This window comes from Perca flavescens, chromosome 21, assembly GCF_004354835.1.
Source record: "Perca flavescens isolate YP-PL-M2 chromosome 21, PFLA_1.0, whole genome shotgun sequence".
NCBI lineage: Eukaryota > Metazoa > Chordata > Actinopteri > Perciformes > Percidae > Perca > Perca flavescens.
Window position 1 is genome coordinate 6,289,120 of NC_041351.1, and position 24,846 is coordinate 6,313,965.

At 41.9% G+C, this 24,846-nt stretch overlaps 1 protein-coding gene across 1 annotated transcript in view; it reads left to right on the top strand.

The window, feature by feature from the left end:
- The window catches only part of myo1d (myosin 1D), a 117,538-nt gene that overhangs the window by 89,503 nt on the left and 3,189 nt on the right, over positions 1–24,846 (top strand). The window lies entirely within an intron of this gene.

A 24,846-nucleotide genomic window follows, 5' to 3' on the forward strand; every position in this document is an offset into this window, starting at 1 on the left:
CTTTTTTTATGTTTTTATAAGCAGCTTACACATGGTTTAGCTACTCATCAGCGGGACACTCTTGACTCCTTCAACTGATTTGTCTTCAAAGAACCTTAAAGCTTTAGTGCGTAACTTTTTGATATTAACGAACGTCCGTTACATTCAAGCTGTCGCCAAATCAGTTGCTACAAAGCTAATTAATTATCGGCTCCACACATCTCTCTCTGTGTTTCTCAGTATGGCTGTGTTCAGAAGATTGTGGCATCCGGTGACTTTCCTGCACAGAAACTCGAGTGAAGATAATTACCTCTTCTGAAGAGTCCATCATGTTTTTTTAAATCCTCGCGGTCACGGAAGGCTTGTATCATGTGGACGCGCCAACAGTTTTTGTTGTCATTACTTAGAATTCCTCATGGGGGCGGCAGAAACTACACACTATAGCTTTAAAAGAAAAAATCTAAAGTAGCTCATGCTAAAAGTGTATGATTTCATTCATTCCACTTTCATCCTGTGTTTTATTCTCAGAAGGGGAGGTCTCTGTCAACTGCGCTAACATTGACCTGTATACATATACTGTACATAAATGGGGAAAAAGGAAGAAAAAAAATGCTATTGAAATGTTAGAAAATCCTCACAATATTAAACATCAGGAGACACATAGTTTGGCTCAACAGATGTACATTGCTGGGATAAAGCCTGACATCCGGTGCATCTCCCACACGCTGAATGTTCCTCCCATCTCGCGAACTCTGCTATCCATGGTTAGCGCCGCCCTGGACGGTTCTGAATGGTTTAAAGAAATACAAATACTGCATAGAGAAAATGCTCTAGTCGAACCTTTTGTCCCAGTGCTCTTCATTTGACTGATTGGAATCGATTGGACGTTAAATCCAGCTGTTGATGCTCAAAATAATTAGAACCAGATCAAGGAGTCAAAAAACAAGACGTAATTTGTTTGCAGATATTTAGATCACTCTATACTGTGATTGCTGTTTTGATGAAGCATGTTTTTAGATCACTTACTTTGCTCATTTCACTGATTATTGAATTGACTCTTCCATTGATTGTGTGTTCATGTTTGTCTCTCTTTGCGCATGTTCTCTCTTTGCGCATGTGATTGTGTGGGAGAGAGGCAGAGACGCAGACAGGGTTTGTGTCGGAATCTGCTTATCTTGGTGTGTATGCGCGGGCAGCTTTGCCTGTGTGCGTGTTTGCCCCATTCTTGCCATTCTGTGATGGTATCTTGTTTCATTGTGGAGCCCGTTTTCTCTGGAGGTGTCGGGCTGAGAAAGGGCTCCACTGGGCCTCCTGTAATGACCCTTCATGTGCTTCGAATACCGGCTCATCCATCAATCCAACGCTGGCAGAACAAAAGGCGCACCAGCATGTGCAAAAATGTGTGTGGGTTGTTGTGACTGCATTAACGTGCCTGTCTGCATGGGGAGAGATTCTTGAGAGGCAGTCTGCATGCCTGTGTTTGTGCATCCGCACAGTATGATTATTTTTTTTTTAATCATGCAGTGTCCCCACTGCTGCAGCTCCCTGTAGATGTGGCTTTAACCTTTATCTCTCCTTCAACATGCTGCACAGTGCACAATATGCACAATAGCGAGCAGGGAGAGGGGCAGCTTACAGCAGCAACAAAGCAACACTTTATCCTCCTCAAAGTGACAGTGAGGCCAAAGCAGAATGACACTGCCGCTGGGAATAAACCCTCTTCTTGTCATAGCTGTGTCCGGATACTTGAGTTTCCGTGGGGCGTGATTTGTTTTTGACAGTTTCCACATGTGTTTGGTGTTAATCTGCTTTATCGTGTTATTATGAATTTAGAGTGGTTGTGTCAAAGCTGCCACATTTCAGTGTTTCTTTTAAAGCAGAAACTTATCAATACCCCACCAAGTCACCAAGTTGCCTCGAACTGAAGTGATTCAGAGATTTCAGCAGCGCATAACGATGGATAACCCTCTTATCGGCCATGACGCACCAGTCTAGATTCAGAAATACTTAATTCTTATTTTGCATAAAAGGGAAGGAGGGGGGGGGGGATTAGATTCCTAGCCTCCCTCCTCCCTTTCTCCCTCTGTCCTTTTTTTTCCCCTCTCCCTCTTTCATGCCTTATTTCAGCTTCCTATTTTTGACTATCTCCCCTTTGTACTAATCTCAGTCTCATGAAACCCCTACGGCCCCCCCCCTCCATTTCCTCATCTCTCTCTGCCTCTATCTCAGTCTTTCCCTCTACCTCCCCTGGCTCCCCCTACTTAATTTTTGGAGAGGAGGCACTCAAATATTTATGGCTGTGCTGCTGATGAGGCCTATATTTAGATGAGACAGAGCCGTGTGTGTGTGTGTGTGTGTGTGTGTGTGTGTGTGTGTGTGTGTGTGTGTGTGTGTGTGTTTCTTGACATGTGCCCCACACTGCAGCACTCCCACCGTCTGCTGCCAGGATAGCAGGTCAGACACTCTGCATCTGTCTCACACAAACACTGGAAAATGTTCCACCCTCTACTAGTGAGAAACTTTTAGTCTGTATGAAATAGTCTTTATTAGGGACAAGCCTTTATTCCTAATGTTCCCAGGTGTTATGCGTAGATTTATCATGTTCTATTAAGATGTCTCCCTGGCTCGATCTGTTGCCTGATGCATGGCAGCTTCACATAGTATAGTATAGTACATTTCTAGCGGGTTATTTCTCTATCAAACACTTGCTTCACACCTTTCCCACTGTGATCTGAATGTAAAAATAGCTCAGTGTTGAATTATTCATCCACATCCTCAATTCTCACAGGTGGTTCGCTGCAGTTTAAAGATGTTGCTTCATCAAATGCAACAAGACCTGATACACTTACACGCAGAAATGGTCTTGTTACTGAAGACAAATGTGACGTTAGATATGTTTAGATCATGTTAACGTTTTGCAAAATGTGTTTACAGCACACTTTCTCTCTCTACTCCTCTCTCTGTGTGTCAGTTACGACCTCATGACAAAGTTGCCCCATGACCCGACACTTGTAAATCCCTGGTTCACCTAATCTCCTCTGTCTCCCTGTTAGTTTCTCTGTTGTGTAAGCCTAGCAGCTTGAGTTGGTTTCATAGAAAAGCAGTGTGGATTGTTTCTGTAGCAACAGCTTGGTTTAGGCTCCACCGCTGCTGTCAGTGTCCACAGTGACTAATGAAAAACCCTGTGCAGTAGATTGATTGTGTGTGTTGTGCGTGCGTGCTTGACAGGATTTTATTAACCCGTGTGTCCTCTGTCCTCCGTGTGTTTTTGGTGCATCGAGTAAATTGAGAGTTTTAGTGCTGAAATGGTTAATTGATTAATCGATGGACAGGAAATGTATCGACAGCAATTTTGATATTGAAAAAAACAATTATTATTAGTGGCAATACAGTGCCTGACTTCAGTGCGGATACTCAAACTACTTTACCTTACATTGTGAAATATAAACATAAAAAAAAAAAATCTTAATGTTACATTTTGTTCAATCATAAGCAGCTGTACTAAACTTTGCCTCAGTGATAATAATTCTCAGAGGGTAACATGAAAGGGTGAAACACTTAAATCAAGAAATCTTATCAAAGAATAAGTAAACAACATGAGAAATATTAGCCGAGCCAACATGAGAGCTTTTAGTACTTGACTAGTCTATATCCACAACCCTCCACTTTGCCCCGTTGATGTCTTTATTTTCGGACAGATTTCCGTCACCGTCCTCCTTCTTTGTGTTGGAATTTTAAGCTCCGGTGAATTTGATTCAGATCTCTGCAGGGTAAATCCAGACAGCTAGCTAGACTATCTGTCCAATCTGAGTTTTCTGTTGCACGACTAAAACAACTTTTGAACGTGTTCCACCAAAACAAGTTCCTTCCAGAGACTATTTTGCAGCTGCACCGGGGCTCCGTGCAGGGCTTAGCACCACCCATGACGACTGTGATTGGTTTAAAGAAATTCCAATAAAACAGAGCACGTTTTTCTCCCATCCCAGAATGCTGTGTGGACTAGCCAGACCTTTCTCCGCAGCGCTGTGGAGGAAGGTCTGGCAAAGCGAGACTAGTACTTGACAGATAACGGACACATGTTGAGGTTCAATACTCAGCTGTGATTTTGATAAATCATTTGAGTCCTTTATTCAGCAAAAATGGCAAACATTTACTCAGCTTTTCAAAGGGGTGCTTTGAGCTAAATTCTAATGTCAGTATGCTAACATATGCACCGTGACAATGCTATCATACTGATATTTAGCAGATACAATATTTACCATGTTCATTAAAGGTGCTCTGTGTTCAGGGGACAGGCAGTTAGCGGATAGTGACATGTTTGCTGTATGTTACAAAAAATGTTGTAGCCTAAAAAATGTGTCACATCACTTAGAGCACCTTTAAGTGGCATTAGACACAAAGTACAGCTGGGGCTGATGGGAATGTCATTAGTTTTGCAGGTATTTGGTCACAAACCAAAATATTGGATAAATTGATATTTTGGCCATGGATAAAAAGTCAGGGGATTACAGAAGGTTTTGCAATTCATCCTAAAGGGAAGACATGAATGTCTGTACAAAACGTAATGGAAATTTATCTAATAGTTGCCGAGATATTTCAGTTTGGACCAAAGTGGTTGTCCAACTGACTGACTCACTGACAGATATTGCCATTTCTAATCTTGTGTTTCTTATACCAGCAATAATTTTGCGACCCTTTACATTCATCTCTTGGGCCTGTGGAGAGTTCCCAGGTGGGGAACCACTGAATTAAGAGATAATTAAATGAATCAAAGTTTGTTGCAGCCCTTGAGGATTTATTCTTAACTGTAAAATGTCCGAATCTGTCTCTGTGACAGATGTTTATAGATTCAAATTCCTCATATCTGTCTTCAAGCATGGCTACAACCATTCATATATTTTCTCTGTCTTACTCTCCTCTAACCTCCACCACTGCCCTTTGTCCTTCTCTACCTCCCTCCCACTTGCTCTCATTCTTCCTCTCTTTCACCCTCACCTCCTCACCCACCCTACAGTATGAGTCAGCAGTAGCGTGCTGCACATGAAGCACAGCCCTTCATTGATCTGAGATGCGGTCATATTTTGTTTCTGCCATTGCCTCCTGTCCCTCTTTCCCCTAAGACCTGCATGTTTAGCTTCCCTCCCCCACCCCCCATCTGCTCCTGACACTGCAGAAAGATTTTGGGGAAGTGCTAAGCCGGGGACTGCTTCAGGGGAAGAAAAAAGTGGATTGAGAACAGAGGAAACACAGAAAGTGTTAGTGAGAGTGTGTCAGGAACAGTGAGCTAAGAGGGAGGGAGGTGAGATCATGGAAGAGATTGCAAACAATGCAGAATGAATTCTAGAAGGAGAAAGAGATGTAGAATATGTTGAGGATTAAAAGATGTACACTTGTATTGATCTGCCAAGAAACAACAAATCTGATGTCCTTGTGGTTCAGGTAACCCGTCAGGAGTCAGATCAATCTGCAGTAGTAAGAGTGACTGCAGACATGTTGGCGTCATACTAGTGTATTAGATTGGCACATGCCTACCTGGAATTGTGGTAAAAATCCAAATTTCTACAACAACACAAATTTCAACACGGTGGCAAATGGTTAGCTGTGATGTGAAGTACATGGGATAAAGAAAATCGCTGGTATGGCCCTTTTAGTTAAAAGAAGGCCATTTATTCTTTTTTCTTATTTGGAAGAATCTGTTGCTCAGTGTTTTAGCTTCAGAGAGAGTAATAATTATTTAAAAACCAAAAACTGTTGTTAAATAAATGTTTCAAAGTTTATTTTCTGTTATAGCTGGATATGGCACTAACATTATAACCGTAAGATAAAAGGAGCATGAGAGAGAGAGAGAGGTGATAAAAAAACAAAGAGAGAAAGCCTTTGTCTTCCTCACCAAGGTCACCTTTTCTGCTGAATCAAATATTTCCGACTGATAGAAGCAGGCTTCTCCTCTCTCGCTCCATCCCTCCTTCTCTATTTCCTCTTTCTCCATTTATCACCCTCCCCACTGCTGCTCCCTCCCCCTCTTGTTTTTCACTTCACATTCCACTTCTCCTCCTGTCTCTCTCTCTCTCCCTCCCTCCTTTCTGGGGCGCTGCGGATGCAGTTCCCATGGCAACCATTGGATCCATGTTTTGTCGGATACGTATGCGACCCATTAATAACCCTGCTGGCTGGAGATAATAACAGCAACATCTTGTCCCTGACCACAGACAGAGGAGCAGAGACACATGCTAACAAAACAAACAAAAATATTGTAGAACAGGGAAAATGTGAGAGGAATATGAAGATTAGAGAGAAAGAGAGATGGATGGAGGGATGAAATGTGTGCCAGAGAAGATCAGCACAAGCTTGAATTTTAACTTTACTCTGCAAACAATTAGAGCAGGATATCAGTCCTCTATTCATTTTTGTTTGGTGTCCGTAGAAGTTGGAACCAAAATATCTGTAATCTTCTTTACAACTGCTATTTTTAGACATGTAGGGACTTGGCTTCTTCTGTTAATATAAAAAAGGGTTTTGCTTTCTCAAAGTAAGGTTTTAAAAAAAAAAAAAAAAAAAAGAAGTATTGTTTGGTATCAAAAACTAGGTATTTTATTGGCACTAGTACAGACAAAATACGTTTTATTTGTGCAAAACTTGAGCAGCCTTCTGTTTCAGTCACCATAGGGTCTTAATCTATCTGCATCTGTCGTTATATAACTCCCAATTTGCAAAGTCAAATTGCAATGCAAGTTCACAAATTCTCCCAAACACATGAAAGACACTCGTACGCACACTCAGTGTCATTGTTATGTAGGCCACCGGGGAGTCCTGCTCATCTGATTGGCACTGTGCTACAGTCTGGGGGAGGACACTGGCTGGCTGGAGTGATGGATGGCGAGTGGCCAGGCCAGCGCGTGCATGTGTGTGGACTGAAGTGATGTGTTTGTGTGCTGACTGTGTGTATTTACACAGTCAGCACACAAACACATCACTGCAGTATATTAGAGATAATATCCAAAGGTGTGTAAAAGTGCAGCATGTGTCCGAGGTTGCGTATGAATGAAACAGTGTGAATGTGCAGCTCAATCTGACCTAAATTTCCACTTCAGCCAGCCCCAAATCACCGCCAAACAACCTTTCTCTTACACACAAGGACAAACCTACTCAGCAGAGTGTGTCCACCTTGCTAATAGCACCATGTGTTTTATTTATTTTTTCACATATAAGCTCAGACACTGGCGCAAGCTTAAGTAACAAATCAGTGTTTTCCCTAGGTTTGTGGAAGACTTGGGTGCACATATTGGTGGGGGTTTCGGGGTCCTCCCTCAAGAAAATCGCTGCTTGGGTGCTGAACGAAAAACAGATGACTGGGTGGAATATAAAGCTTCATAGTCAACTAGTGCTGAAACAATTACTTTATGACACAACTGTTAATATTATTGATTCATCTTTGCAGTCATTTATCAAGCAAACTTTTGCCTCTCAGATGGATAAATCATTGCAAATTGAACATATATATTAGGATTTGGCAACTTCCAGACATCATCTGGAGCTGTGAGAATGAGAATTTGTCACTATTTTCTAACATTTTATAGACCAAACGACCAGAAAACTGCTGATAGTTGCTGATAGTGCTGTATAATCTTCCACGGCAGTCATCTATGCCGCTGACTGTTGGTCACATCCTCCAGCACTGCAATAATGCATGAAATCTCATCATACATGTGAACAAAATTGCACTTTTGTAATTAGCTCTGACCGTTTGACAGATTTTGCACTCAGGGAGAGAATTATTAATCCTCATTTCAACTGCATTCTAATGGGAAGAGATAAAAGTGTTGCACTCTTTCCGAGGATCAGTTTTGCATGGAAAATTCTCTGCCTCTGAAGTTTAATTGCAGCCTCAGTTATTATTGTCAACATTTAGATTGCCGTTACTTCATTAATGAGCATTTCTATTTCAGGATCATTCTGATTTTATTTTCTGAGCTTGTTGATCGCAGACAAATCCCATCTGTGAACTTTGCCTTTTAGCTTCCCCCTGTAACACAGTCCCAGCCGTTGATCGTCATAATTAGTTTCCGTCTTAGTAAATCAGACACTAATTACAAACAGATTGCGAGTGCAAATTGAATGAAAGGCTTAGCGCAAATTTGCCTCATGCTTTCATGTCATAGATTAGGCCCTTGTCGTTTTTGTAACAATTAGTGTTTTATTTATTTTGCATAAATAGTTAAAAAAAAACAATGTAAGTTGTTATTTAGTCTCTTTAGTTCATCAAAATATTCACAGACTAATAAATAGTGTCTGTGCAGTCAGTACTCTTCAGGTTTGAGGCTGTTAGGAATCAGTTTTGGCCATTTTTCAATTTAGTATAACTCCATTTTTAATGAAATGGAGGTACTGTATTGGTTATTATAAATGTTGACGGTGTCCAACTTAAACAAGCTGCTCAAAAAGTTAAAGATGTTAAAGAAAGTTAAAGATGTGCAGCTGCTGTGTGAAGTACAATATGTGTTCTAATTTGGTAGGAACGCATGTGTCCATAAACAATCTGTGCAGATCCAAGCAGGGATTAGGGGGTTACATTATTTGATCATTTTTTAACACAAATTACTTTTATCCTATTACAAATGACTCATTTGTACCCTTAGATTAATAATTCTCAGGATGAACACCCTAAATGCTGCGTGTGCATGCAGCATTTTACTGTAAGTAAGCCGCTGGTTTAGGCTACTGGCGCCTTTTTATTCCAATTTAACATCTGCAAAGATTATGCCCTGTGTATATACATATATTAATTATTATATGATAGTCAAAACGCAAAGGGATATATATATATATATATATATATATATATATATATATATATATATAGATAGATAGATAGATAGATAGATAGATAGATAGATAGATAGATAGATATGCATCTGATGGTGTGAGCTATATTTAATCCACTACACTCTTAGAGTAGATGCCTCTGCATTCCCATAGGAGCTTTCCTCATACTGAATGTATATATGCAGCATGTATGTGTGCACTCACTGTCTCTTTGGATAAAAGCATCAGATCAGATAAGTGCTGTACAGTTAGGATGATTCAGTAGCAGCTTTAATTTGTTAGAGACTGCATCTCTTTAGTGACCTCTACCGTCCACATGGAAACGTTTTTTTTGTGCAAACGCACGTTTTGCATCGTTTGGGCCGACCGTCCCGACGAATCCTGCAAACGCACTGCCTGAAAACGCACTTTTTTGAAACCAGGTCTCAGGGTGAAAAAATCCGAAAACAGCTCTCGTTTGGCTTCGTATGGATGGTAAATACGGATCCGTATCGATGATGTCATCGCCACACCCCTCTTTTACACCCTCTCCCACGGCCGCTGACGCACACAACTGCGGTGAAGCTAAGCGAGCATGTCCCATCTCCATGGTCAAACCAGCACACTTCATCTAAATACTGTGTCTGCTCCCTGACCCTTCCCTCTGGATTCTAAACAAGATATATTGCTAACGTTATGTAGCCAACGTTAAACATTGCTAAAGTAGCTGACCGCTCCAGCAGCGAAGTAACGTTAACGTTAGCTGCTATGGCTATCTGTTTATAAAGTGGAAGTAGATAACTTATCAACTAGCTAGCTAATCTGTCTGCTTATCAACTCCTTGAACGGATTATAGTAACTTTTACCACGGCTTACCGTAGAAAGGCTACTGCAAGAAAAACGTATAGATTATTAAAAAGACATAATTCATGGATCATTGATGTTTGTTTGACTGCCGATGTTAGAGCTAGCGAATGTTAGCTGCTAGCGCGCTGCAATCATGCAAAATAAAAAGCAATCCAACAGCACATTATACAACGTAAACAAAGACACATTTTTTTGCGCCGGCCTTTATAAAATGAGCAGTGGTGAAAGTTATTATAGTCCACGGATGTATTAAGAGAAAATGATAATCTAGCTAGTCATGTTATGATGGGAAGTGGAAGTGACTGTGCTCTTCTTCTCCGTTTGTTGGTGAATTTCTGTAGCAGAAACAGCGCCGCCTATAGACCTGGCATATGAAGTAGCGTATTGAGTCATTTACAAGTGGATTCGTTTGGACACAACTATTCTTGAAACGAATCCAGGGAAGACGGGTAAAAAAAAAGATCGTTTTGTGGACGGGGCCTTACTGTATAATCCTCCATCCCCTCCCCCTAAACACACATGTTCCACCCAGCAACAGCACCAGACCATCTTCCACTGTCAGGCCAATAATGATTAGCCTCAGCACACTCTCCCCTCGGCCTCCTTCACCTCCTCTATTCCTTTTCTCCCTCCCTCGATCTGGTGTTCTGTCCCTACTACTTCCTTTCTTCATTTTCCACCTGCCATTAATCTACCCCCCCACACCTAACCTCTTTTCATCATGCTTCTTTATTCTACTTCCCACCCTCCCCGTCCCTTCACTTTGTCCTCCCATACTTTAATCTCCTTCACATCACTCATTCATTACACCTCCATCTCTCCCTCTTTCCACCTCACCTTGCTTTCTCCCCCTCTCCTTCCATTCCATCTATTCATTTTTGCTTTTTATCCCACCGTATGTAACGTCCAGCCCTGAGGAAAGTCGACTCTACTGACCTGATTCTTTGACTGTGACTTTAATCAAGCAAATAGTAAAACGTCAATGTCAGATAAAGCACAAAGGAGTTCAGAAGCCATTACAGATTGACTTCAAAGGGACAGTTTAGTTGTTTTTTTTAAAAGCCTAAAGGACTTTAAATTCATTTAGCCATTTTCAGAAGTCTCTAAATTAATATTTTTACAACAGAAAATATATAAATGTCTATGTTTAATTGTTGCACAAAGCTGTCGAATTTTATTCTGGCTATCACCAGACCAAGCTCAATCTTTTAAGATTGAACATTGGTGTGGGGAGTCTTTTCTACTGCACAAGAAGCGTGATCATCGGGCATAGTTCAAATGACTCTGTACGCAATTGGATAGTCCTTCAACCAATCAGACCAACGATCCGGGTGACGTAGCATCGACAGCGGCATCAACCGGTTGCTGCGCTTCGGTAGCCGTCATTTTGAATGTAAACAAAAAGCTGCTTTGTCGCTTCTCTATTGTCATCATGTTAAACCAATAGTGCGCCAGGTAGCCTAGAAATCTAGACGCACCCTAGCGGCAGCAAAATTATTTTGCAGCCAGGGGGGTCTAGGCACTCTCCGTTGACTTGCGAGCTGGAAAAACCAAACTCTGGTCAGGCCAATCACATCATGTATAGAGTCGGTGGGCGGGACTTATGGCTGCTACTGCTGGGAACAGCGGACTTCTGGAAGACTTGGAGTTAAGCTTTTCATTGAGAAAAGAACAAAGAACGGCACAGAAATCATTCTTAAAAAAGGAAGATGTGTTCGGAGTTTTGCCGACTGGATACGGCAAAAGTTTAATCTATCAGCTAGCTTCGCTACCTTCTTCGTTGCTCTGGTTGGTTGTAGCGCTATCTATGTCCTATTGCGTGCAGAGGGAATTTGAAAGACAACCGTTTATCCCGCCCTTCGTATTGAGCCCTGTCAATGGTGAGTTCCCAGACCCAACATCTTGATGTGGGTCTGGCTTGTCAGGCTATGCGCCATGTGGATAAGCCACTTTGTGATTGGTCCCCGGAAATTTGTAACGGAAGCAGCATAGAAAGATGTACAGGTTTCCAGCCTGAGCTGCAGGGCAAAATCAAATCGCCGGCAGATCAGGCTGGGTTTACCCAGTCTAGTCTAATTCACTGTGTACACTGGGTCAAATAATACTCTTTTGAAACTGTAAAACATGGTCAAAAGAGCATCTAGCTCAAGGGACAAAACTCCAGTTGAACACTCAACACAACATATAAAGTTTATAAATAATAGAAACTGAAAAATATATTTACAAGATGTTACATTGGAACCTAAAAACTCTTGCCAAATATTGCGAGATAGGGCATTTGTGCTGCATTCATGTGGTGTCGAAATAATCAGAAAGATTAATGAGAAAAAAAGCCAGAGAAAATTTGTGGAGAAACTCAGTTTTACAGATCTGTGATCAATTAGTCGACAAAAGTGTGTTTGTGCGCTTTCACAGCTATATTTCTGTGCACTTTGGGGGTGAAGTTGCATCATTGTTGCATTTTTCATTTGGTTAAGTTTGCTTTCACACTGCACTTTGTCAAACGCACCAAACACACTGGACAGAATATCCAAAACTCGCCGACACTTCTGGTCTCAGAAATTAATGGAGCAACACCAAAGTTATAACGTCTTGGGTTTTCTGGTTCTTCTTGAGTGTTTCTAATATTTTAGAAGAAGGCGAACAGCGAGCAGCAGACAGACAGCAAGTGAAGGAGAGAGAGAGAGAGAGAGAGAGAGAGAGAGAGAGAGATGTGTGCTCAGAACATCTTATTGATCTGAAACCTATCGTCCCTTAAATCATATATAAAATGGGTAAATTGTGTGCAAGGTTGAAATTGCAGGCTAGTAAATGCTCTGTTTTTGCTTCACTTTCTGTATTTGGGTCGGATTGCGTTCTCACCTGAAGTGAACTGAACTCTAGTTAACTTGGAAGTGAACCGAGACCCCCGTTTTTAAGCGGACCAGAGTTTGTTTGTTTGATCTGCACCAGAGTTCGATGAGCTTTCCCACCAGCCCAAACTAACCGGACTATCCGACCAAACGCTCAAGGGTTCATTTTAAACGCACCAAACGCGGTAGGTGTGAAAGCAACCTTAGTGGACTAAGAATTTCGAGGACAGCCCTAGAAAGTTCACGCTGCATTACCATTGTGATATTGGGCATGCCTTGGCGGTGGTCTGCGCTCTCAGAGTGCCCTCCTAGTTTTGTTGTTGATTGTTATTAGTTTTGAGATAGTTTAAAGATATTAATTATTTTTAAGGTTTCAGTTATAAACTTTATGAAAAATAATGGAAAAGACAAGAATCTAATAATAATAATAATAATAATAACTTGGACTTTTATAGCGCCTTTCATGGTACCCAAGGTCGCTTAACAAATAGGGGGGAGGGGGAGTTAGGGGTCAAAGAAATGTTTTGAGGTGCTTTTTGAACATGGGCAGGGATGGGGCAGAGCGGATGTGGAGTGGTAGACTGTTCCAGAGTGTGGGAGCATTGGCAGAGAAAGTCCTGTCCCCCAAAAGTCTGCAACCTGCGGGGGGGTGTCCATCTATTGTTTATGACGTTAATGTTACTTTTCCTAGTCGTAGTACTAGCAGTGAAAGCTCTACGTAGTGCCAGCGCCCCACACGTGCAGCAGTGAAGGGTAAAACATGAATGAGTCTCATTTTTGTGAAACTGTTTAACACACTTCAAACTAGTCTAGAAACAACACTGAGACCGGCACCACCCAGAAGATGCACGTCCCCGATGGTGATTCATTCTTGACATTCAAACCTTCCTGCCGTGACCTGTCAGTGGAAGAAAATAGATGAACCTTTGAGTGACGTATTGATTGCCTTTAATAAACACAATTGGAGGTGTAGCCACTTGAAAAGTGAGCAGTCTCCCTTCACTAATGAGCAACTAATTGAGGCAGCCTGTCTTTCTTTTCCGTTTTGACTCAGTGGGCTCCGGCTTATTGATTAGATTGACCTAATGTGTTTTAAACTCCATTCAGCCTTGAGACGGTGGAGAGTCCTTCTGAAAGGCCAAACACGCAGCTGATCAGTGATTTAGCTCACTGGTTTCACAGTACAAAGAAAACAACAATGACAGGATCCAGCACACAGTTGACCAAATGCACACACACACACGCACACGCACACACACGCACACACACGCACACACGCACGCTGGTTTAACTCTCCTGCTGTGTGGCTATTATGGCTCTGCAGTGTGAGATAGCCTCCACCATCTGTGGAGCAACTACAGCATCCCCTAGAGACGGAGGCCCTTGCTTTGTACATTTCCGGTTGTGTTTCGTCTCCCACTGATCTCTTAAACAGAAAGACGTAGAGGTAAGAAGTGTGTCCTTTTGTTTAACCAGGACATCTGTGAACACTGGACTTCTTACAACAGCTGGCACGAGTAACTGTTATTGATAGCCATTATTCACCCTCTGTCCTGTGGGAATGGGGAGGGTTTACCTCCAGATGCCATGTGGACAACCTACCAGTGGCCAGCCCAAATGTTGCCATCTACTACATCTTCTGCTCTGCTCAAGGGTATTGCAAGGAATTATGGGCTGTGGCCACAGGATATTGTCTTGGCGGGAACAGCGCTGGGCTGTGGGGCAATTTTTAAAATAGTCGCACTGTATTGTAGAATGTGGGAAAGGAACAGCTTTAAAACTATAAATTGTTTTTTTTCACAAACACCCCAAAATTACTCTTTGTGTTATCAGAGTTATCCACGAGGTCCAATAAAAAGAACCACAGCAGTAAATTATTTTATACCATTTGTGTCTCCACTAAAGAAAATCAGCTGAAAGCCTGAACAACGTTTTTGTCTTATGAGCCCCTTGAGCATCTTAATACATTAATATCCTTTACACTAAATTTAGTCTTTTCGGAAGTCTTTTAAAGCTATATCTTTGTCTTTAAGAAAATAGAAATGTATGATATATGTAAAAACAAGCATTAACATCTGAAATGCAGTACTTGTTCGTTACAGTTTTCATCAGATACCACAGCAGCTGCTAAATCTTTTGTTTGTTTTCAGTTTGAGAGATTTCAACCAAAACCAAAGAACTGGTAAATAAATGTATTCAATATGCATGCTTTTACACTTGAGGATCACAAAAGGCATTTTATTCAAGACACCTCGGAGGACTGTGATATTCAGCAACTGCCGCACCCCAGGTCTTGCTTACTGTGCATGATACTAGCTTAGCATATTAACAAGAAGGGCTTGGGTTTACTGTTCATGTGTGATCCAGCTTCAAATGGAGCCTCATGGGAGTGTTGGGGAGTAAAAATATTGTAAAGTCGAATGTGTCTTATGGGACAATCTCATGTTTGAGAGTGTGATGAACAAGTCGGTTTAGAGTGTCATCCATAGCTGCTGATCTTTCTCTCTTCTCTGTCTGGTGCAGAGGCCTGGAGCAGCGCTGATGCTCAGCTGCTTATAGCCGCCTTTGATGTAAGCCTCGCTTTGGCAGCTCCACCTCTGAACTCCACTTCTCCATGTACACACACTCTTTACTTTCTTTCTCTTTTTTTCTCTTCTACACGCATTTTAATCAATACCATTTTTGCAGTCAGTGCATTTTCACCCCGTTCTTTAAATGACCTACTTAGTAATCTCTCCTGTTGTGAGTACAGCTCTTTTGTCTCTGAAACGAGAAGAAAAGATCAACAACTGAAGAAAGGAGCGGACAATTAGAGGGAAGCAAAAAGGGTATCCATACCCGGATTAACTGAACTTTCACAGCTTAATAAAAATACTTCAAGCTAAGTCTGCCTTATGATATAATTTGATGCACCAAATCTGCTGAAATAACCCAAGAATGTTGCTGCAGAACGATTTCAGTGCTGCATTTGATCTGGTCGTTGGGTTTTTTCTTCTTTTGCACAAACATTTAATTCTCTGCAGTTTGTAGCTGTCTTGTCAAGGTCTACAACACTGAAAAATATGCCTTTCATTAATTTAGAAGTGCAGATAGTACGTTATTTTTAAAGTAATTATGAGAAAGGGAAGAGATGTTAAGTTTTACCTTGAGAGAAGAAGAGTGCAACATTACCTAATGCAGAAATTATCTACAGTCAAGACGTGTTAACCATGACTTTCACTGACATGATGTCTGCACTCTTGAGATATCCCTCCAGTCTTCTTTTAACACTGAGCTAAAGCACCTGTATCATACCGCAATAACTGTATCTCAAATCAACACACCCACCATGCCGTCAAAACTGCTTAAACTCTGCCTCTCCCCTGCATTATCTCTATTATTCATACACCACATCTGCAGTTGCAGTACTAGCAAAACTGTAACTTGGGAACAGGGATGCTAATTAAAGAACTGCACTCAGAAAGCCTCTTAGGCAGTTTTCACACTTTAAACTGGGGCAGATGAGGCCAGAACAGTTTTATCCATCCACCAGACTGGGGAAGCTGCCTCATAGTGTCTGTGATGATCGTCCAGGACAATAACTTTTCCTCCCATTAAAGGACAATTCCGGTGCAAAATGAATCTAGGGGTTAATAACACGTGTACCGCCTACAGTAGCGTTCATGTTTACATGTGGGCGCTATCTTGGAAAACAGTCACGAGCAGTCGAACGATGAACGGCGTGCAACCAGTAACATAGCTCAAACACAGCATTCGTGATTCAACTGCTCATGACTGTTTTCCAAGATGGCGCCCACATGTAAACATGAACGCTACTGTCTTTATAATCTATCTTTTTAATAAACTGTCAGTACACTTACAAAGTTCTCAATGCTTCGGTTTACATGTAGGGACCCTCATTACGCTACCGTTGAAGTGTGGTTCTATTTTGAGCCTTGTTAGTGGTATAAAATAGCGATTTACCATATGCCCCGAAAGCTAGCGTTAGCAGCTAACCACTGGTTTGTGGTAGCTTGTTTAAAGTTAGAGATGCATTCAATTAGCATGAAAACAGATCCCAGAGAACGTTCTACTTGATACACGTGTTATTAACCCCAGGTTCATTTTGCGCCAAAATTGTCCTTTAAAAGCCTGTTCAGTTAGGGGGCGACCTCTAGTTCACCCAGTAAGAGCATGCTATTTCCTGTCTATCCACTGTCACCTTCAAATAAAGGGAAAAAGCCCCAAAACATGATCTTAAAAAAGAAAAATTTAAATAAAAAAGAAGCCTGTTCAGTTAGTTTCAGTGTGATGCCAGTTTGTGTTCTTCTATGCTCTGTGTGCATCTTTCCGTTTCCTCTCTGGTGTGAATGTAGCACACGGGAGCATGTGGGATGTGTGATGCAGCCATGTGAGACACAGAAAGGGTGTGACAGTAAGAGGAAGAGATATGCTGTGTCAGGTCTGGTGTTAAATGCAAATATGTTGTTAAGTGGATGGCTACAAAGGAAGACAGAAATGTAGAAAAAGAGCGATGGGATACAGAAACGTGGACTTAAAACAACTGCATCTTGTACATTGTCAAGTTTTTTCCTTCTGTCTAAAAGTAAGGCTAAAACTTAATTTGCTAACGGCCATCCTCTGACCTGTAATACACCAAACCCATACATAGAAAACCATTTATGACCTTATACCTATACTTAACCATCTCTACTCAAATATCTAAACATACTGTAGTCATTTGTTGCCACGCTAGAGAATCTTCTAAATTAATTGTTTCAAGATTTTGTACAGACGATGAATCTTCCAGACTTTGGTGATCCCCTGATTTTTTTTCTAACATTTGTGGTTAAAGCTCCAGTGTGTAACGTGTTTAGTTGTTCATTATCAAAATCTGTGTTGCCCGTTCACAAACTTGTCCTTTTTCATGAATATTTGCCATTTGCATTTGCATGAACTGGGGTAGACGCTCCATATTCATGCGCCATCTTGAAATACGTTAGCCAGTAAGGGACATACAGGACATACTGCTCCACCGTTTGCGTTTTCGCTCTCACATGATAAACTCACAGCTGCTGCTAATGGGTAACGTAGCTTCCCACACATTGGACCTTTAAGATTGAAATATCTCTGCAACTATTTAATAATGTGTCATGAAATTTGGTTCATAAATTCATGTTAATCTCAGGATGAATTGTAATAACTTTGGTGATGATCTGACTTTTTATCTAGTGCCCCCCTCATGTCAAAATTACATCCCCATCAGTTGCAGTTTGTTTAGTGCCATTTAGCAAATGTTGCAATGCTAACATGTAAAATTGAAATAGTGAACATGATAAATAATCATACTTGCAAACTAGTCGCTTTTTTGCAAAAATCGCTGTTTTGAATTGGAAAATGTCATCCATGTGAATCGTTTAGATCCGAAGAGTTTTTATTTGGGGGCGGGGGTCCGGGACCCGGTGCTAATACGGCACCGGTGCCTTAACGACCATTATCTACCGGACCGAATTGCAACGCGGATTTCAGTGCCACTGAAATGCCTGTGCTTCTCTCTGATACTCTAACCTAAACATCGCTGCATGTCACGCTAATTCACACTACACTCGACAGCAGGTAACGTTAGCCTACCGTTAGCTAGCAGCTGGAGTAAACACTGTTAAATGCTGACAGCTAAACGGTGTAAAAGTTTGTCTGTATTTCACTGGAGAGGAACGTATGAGAGTGTGCAGCTGCTGTTGTCGGAAAAACAACACAGACGTTGCATTCACTTGAAACTCGCCTCGCCAGCCTCATGGTGCATTCAGAGTTATTGTAAAATACCCTTTTCCCTTCCAGTGGTTGTTTTTGTCGTTTAAAGGAATTTACTGGTGAAATAAGTTATTGTTATTAAATGTTTTAATAAATCATTTAATTTTGACCCTGTGGCCTTTAGCAATAAAAAAGCCGGGGGGGAGATTTAAAATGTGTCCCCTTTTTCAGTCCTTCTGAGTTTGCAGTTATGAATAATATACCTGCTAAACATCAGCATGTGAACTAGAAGCGCAGACCTCCACCAAGGCCAAATACTCTATCTCACAATGTTAATTGAAAAATTATTCATATATCCGCCCCATGAAATGGGTTCATCCATGGCCCCTGCTCTGCTTTCCTGCTGATTAAACTCAGCAGGATTAAGAAAATCAGTTCAAAAAGATCCTTTTCTAACCATGAGATAGCCGTGTGATATTTGTAGCCATGTAATCTCACCAAGGGTAGATGCCTCAAAAGCTGCAAGGTTTTCTAAAATGTATACATATAATAATGCTCTCGCTCTCTGGCAGCACACCCATCGTTTAAAGTCTCCATATTGTTTATTATCCACTTTTTTTTCAAAGATTGTGTCTGATCAAATGTGGAGATGTTGCTGTAATGTGCGCAAGGAGTCGGAGAATAGCCTGGCTATCCATCATCCAATCATAAAGGCAGCATGGTGTGTCTGCAGTGTGCACTCCTTCAGTGCTACCCCATGGTGTCTGACCTTCACACACACACACACACATGTGCATGCTTTCTCCACACTCTTTCTTGATCTCAGTGTGGTTCTTACAAGCTGAAATATTGATGTGAGGAGACTGAAGGTTTTTTGTTTGGTTTTTTACAAAGAAAGTGACATCACTTGGTCAGTGCTGTGTGTGGAGACGCTGACTACGTTTACATGCACATAATATTCCAGTTTTTGCCCTTATACATGGCTAATGAAAGTGAACATTCAACTAATATTCCCGTTTACATGTAACGTTGCATTAGCTCTGCAAAATACGATTTACGAACGAAGTTTACCAGTGGTGGCGGACTTGTTGGACCATGCGAACACAGCGTCCCTCTTTCATTCCTTCAACCAGCTTCTTGAAAAGGTCAGCGTAGCGATGTGTGCGCATATCCAAAATCCTGTTGATATCCAAGTCTTTGATAATGTTTTATAGTAGCTGTGTTCCTCCTTCTTATCGGGTCTGCAGCTTTGCAAACTGTTGGCTGGTTGGTTTGTGTACAGCAACCATAGCAACGCACAGAGATGACCATAAACCGTAAACAGGCAAGCGGTCGTAAACTGCGGTTAAAAACCCTGATTGAGACGCATATTCCGAATGCGCTTTGTACATGTCCAAAGAATGCCTCGAACACCCGAATAATACTGGAATATCCCACGTCTTAATTGGAAAATGCTCTGTTTGGAAAAAGGCCTTATTCGGAATATCCAACCGGAATATGCTGTTTACATGACCTGTATCAAATTCAGAATATTGATATAATCTGAATATTGATGGAATATTGGTGTGCATGTTAACGTTCTCACCGAGTCTCTGACAGATCAACAGCATGGGTTCATTTCCTGCAACCATCTGCATCAACCGGCTGGAGTTCAGCTGTCTGTGTGGATGGTTTTTGTATATCCACAGTCCCTTTCTTTCAGATTCGATGGTGTAGCTGTTGTGTCCTTGCGTTCTCTTGGCACAGAATCTGCTCTATCCATACTCACTGGTCTCTAGTTCTGTCTGTCTCTGCTTTTCATGCTTAGTATCTTCCTTTTCCACAGATACAAATATTTGCCTCCTACATTAGTCTCCTTTATAATCGATTAAATAGGATTATGCCAAGAGTAAAAATCATCTAATTAAATGACCCGGTTAGCTCAGTTGGTAGAGCAGGTGCACATATATAGAGGTTTACTCCTCGGCGCAGAGGCCGCGGGTTTGACTCCGACCTGCGGCCCCTGCCGCATGTCATTCTCCCGCTCTCTCCCCATTCATGTCTTCATCTGTCCTGTGGAAAGGCCTAAAAATGTATTACAAAAGAGTTGGACATTGAAGTGCTTTTTATTCTTATGTGATGCACAAAAACAGATAAATACATCATGATGTTACCTGATGCACTCTGATCACATGTAAGTTTAAATCAGGTTATACTCTAGGTTTAGTTTTAAATGTCTTCAAGCTTTAGTAACAGTAGGTTTGTAAGAGCAGGACTGAGTTGGACATTTTTGCTCCTTCAGTAGCTCCTAAAATGGCTCCGTCATCATAGTTAGAAGTACGGAAAGATCGAACTTTGATCACCACCTCAAAGTCCTGAGTCTTCATAGCAAATCAGCTTTGCAAAGTGTTCCTCCCCTTCTCCCCCACATGCAGCGCTCATATATTTTTCAGCAGCAGAGAGTTTGGGGGAGAGCCAGGTACACTATTAGAGGGATGACTCAGAGTGGGACTAGGTGGCTTCACAGGCTGGAGGTAATCCTGGCTCCGCGTCCTGAAAATAGCCCGGCTCCTCCTCTCCCGCTTCTCTTCCACCGTTCTCATTTCTCAGCTTTTTTTTTTTTCACTCTGATACTTTAAGCACCCAGACCTTTTTTTCAATAAATCTCTTTCTTCAGTCCCTCATTATTCCCTTTTCGCCACCCTTTGAAGCAACATTGTGGAACATTGGTATTTTTCTGCTTTTGCACTGTAAATACGGACAGCTGTACACGTGCATTTGTTATGATTACATTACTCATGATCTCAAGCAAGTGCAACAACACAAGACTAACAATCCAGCTAATACTACCTACTAGTCCAACAGCAAGATGGCCAGCTCGACGTCTGTCTTGCAGCTTTTTATTTTGCCAAGTTCTCACCGACGACTAAAAGCCGGTCTGAGATTTACTCATCCTTCGTCGCTCTCTTCTTAGCTTCCTCTATATCGTCGACGGTTTCTTCGCCATTATGTCTGTAGAGGCTGCTGAACCCAGTTCCGTTGCCTGCTCGACTGAACTAACGGCAGCTACAGATAGCAGCACCATTAGCCATATGACTGAGCATGAAGTAAAGCTTTCTGTCCATCAGGAAACTCCGTAAATCAGTGGGAGTCGAGGCAGAGCAGCCGCAATACATTAACGGGAAAACCAGGAAACATTTCCTCCCTAAAAAATAGCCCTGTTTTACCAAAATCGGTTGTAGTGCGTTACATACTTCCACTCCCGGGAGATCGTACCCGCTCACCAAAGTTACATAGTGCGAGAACAGGCGTTCGGGGCTTGCAATGACAGGCACCATTCTCCCTATTACAAGTCAGAGTAGCATCTAAATGATTGTGAAGCTGGTTTTTTAATTAATTAATTTAATTTAATTTCTCTTTCTTGAGCCTCTCTAATTTTGTCCTCAACTTTCATTTTTACTTCTATTTCACTCCCATTTATCTTCACCCTCTTCCTCCTCTTCCTCTTCCCCTCCTCCTCCTATCCTCCATCCTTCCAAGTAAAGAGGAGATACTTTTGGGAACAAGAGTGCCTGGACTCGCATGGCATTAAGGGCAAAGACACACAAAGGGACTGGGGGTAGGGAGAAGGAAAGAATGGACTTTCCACTCGGAGAGGCCATCCAGGGTAAGACTAAGCCTGCCCTCGGGGCTCTGACTGGCTCAGGCCGGAGCCTGATAGGAAAGGCCAGCCAATGACCTTAAGACTCCACTGATCATGTTTTCTATTCAGAGATGAAGCGTTTTATTGGTTTTCATTGGGATGCCAGAGTATTTATTCAGAGGCGAGCTTTGGCCCAGACGGATCAGAAAGTTGTCAAAGACCTGTTTGGTGTATCCGATTGAAGCTTTGTAAGAGTGTGTTACACTTTGTGTGTGTGTGTGTGTGTGTGTGTCTACATGTGTGGGTATATGTCTTTGAATGTGAGCCTAACCCTGTTCGCCCTTCACGAGGAGAACAGCGCAGCATCCCCTCTGGCATTTCAGTGAGATGGAGAAGTAACAGGATGAGAGACGCTCAGAAAAACGTATCACAACACACACACACACACATACACAAACACAGAGTACCATTGGCTGGCTGGCAGCCATGACAGATGGGGGAGTTCAGTTCACAGGGGGTTGCCATGGAAACCAGCATCAGTGCTACCCTGAGCTTCTCCGCTCTGCACAAAGCCGCCATACAGAAAGGCACACACTCTGCAGAGGAGTGCAGCGTGGGCAGCAGGAGCCTTTTGCTCCTTGTTTATGACTTATTGTTGTTGCGCAACAAGTCGGTGTCATCAGGTTCACGACTCATTTCCTAATTTTAGATTTGAGGGAAAGAGATTGGTAGCTATGCGGAATCCATTGCCCTTAATGGATTTGTTTACGAACGGCAAAGGCAGCCACGATCAGCGACTGTCTGTGAGAAAGTGTGTCATGGCGAGCACTTGACTGACCAGAAAGAAACGCATGTTTATTAACACCCCTCCTCTCTGAGAACATTTACGTTACATCTTCCTCCCACTCGCCCTCGACCAGAGGGCTATTATCACGTTCATCATCTCATTCCCCTTCACATTTACATCACATTACGTTTTCCTCTTTCTGAACCACAATTTTTTGCCTTTAACTCCTCACTCGTTGAGTCCCGTCATCGATCCTGTTTAAGAGCAAACGAGGCAAAGCACCCGTCCGTCCAGAAAGGGTCTAACTAGATGTGACAGGCACTAAAAGCCAATCCAGCCCGGCAACGCCATATGGATCATTACTCCAACAGCACTCCTGCTTGATTTCCTCTCCGTTATTCATCTTAATTTAAATTTTCTTAGTGTGCGTGCTGAAACATGCACACAGAGAGGGTTTTAGAACATACGGCAGCATAATCCTGCAGATCTACTATTATTCTCTCCCACACACACATTCCTGTATCATCACAGCATCATACTCTCCTACATACATTCTCATAAAACAAACAACAATGCATATGATGTGTGATGAATGTAAAAGGTGACCCTAAACTTGTCGTGGCTTTATCCTTGTAGATTAAATGTCTCTTGCTGTGCCACTGAGCAGGTACGTGCTTTGTTTTCAACAAAGCTGTAAACCAATCAAGAACTGAACATTCAGGGACCTATTTTAACGGTCTAAGCGCGCGCCGTGAAGCGCACGGCGCAGGTGCGTTTAGGGCGTGTCCAAATCCACTTTTGCTAGTTTGACAGTGGAAAAAACAGTCCGTGCGCATGGTTCAAAAGAGTTGTACTTAGTGTCTTCATTAATTCATAGGTTTGTTTTGGGCGTAACATGCAATAAACCAATCAAGAGTGTCATCTCCCATTTCCTTAAAAAGCCAGGCGCGTTTGTACCTTGGCGCTTTGCTATTATGACTGCGGATTTGCACCGTAATATTTTTATTTGTAATCTTTCACGTTTGTGTACTGCTGTGCTTCCGTGTGTGTGTGTGTGTGTAACAAGCTTAGTGTGCGTGCGCTGTGCACGAGTCTAGGCACATTTTACTAATGCGCTGTTAAAATAAGAATGAAATGCTGCGCTATTGACTTTAGACTAGGTTTTTGTTGGTCAATGGCGCGATCACTTCCCCGCTGCCTCAAGATAGCAATACACCCAGAATGCACCTGGACACACCTCCCTGTAAGACTAGCACACCCATGGGCGCAAAGATGGGCGCAGGTGCATTTTCTATTTAAACGACGTGGGGCGCTGGACGGGAAATTGACAACTGCGTCGGTCTTAAACTAGTTTTGCGCTGCGCCAGGTGCAAGATAGGACCTTTAAACTCCCGCACTTTCCTGTTTGATGAAATGGCTGTCCTTTTTTATAGGAATAGTTGCTCATTTTTAGGAGAGTCCACTTTGCTTTTTTTGCTGAGAGTAGATGAGAAGTTTTGATACCACTCTTATGTCTGTAAGGTAAAATATACAGCAGCTGGTCGAGTCATTCAATTTCAGTCAAATCATTGATTAATATAACTTCATCAACTAAACAGTTCTATTGGAGAATCACTGAGCCAACAAAGAACTATCACACATCTTAATCTAATCCTTATCCTAAACTTTTCCCTCTTATACAATGACATACGTCATTTCTCTCCTTGGCAATTCACAATTGGCGTCTGTTTTACATTATAATCCTATGGAGTAAACCGTGTTTTCAAAAATGTCCTAAATGCTTCTTTTAAACGCCGCCGCCAATGTTTTTTTTTCTGCAGCTCAGAGCACCTTTTTGAAAGAAAAACTTTTTTTTTGACAGCGGAGTAGCGAGACATGTCGTTTCCATAACAACAAGATGAAAATGTTGAAGGTATCAGAGCGAGTTTTATGATGTGACTGGGTGCTCCTTGTTTAGGGAACTCCCTTTGTTATATCTAACGTTAGTAGTGGCACCGCTCCCTCTCTTTGTTCATTCTCTAGATCGCTCGAGCGCTGTTTTATCTAGCACAGCTCCACATAGCACTCTGGGATACTGTAGCAGTAGCTGTTGTTATAGCAAAAAAAAACGCTGCTTTTTGGAACCAAAACGCTTCAAACTTTCTTTCTTTTTTTTTTTAACTACAAAAGCCCCCTAGTCAATTTTTTCTTGTCAAAAAAGTGCTAAG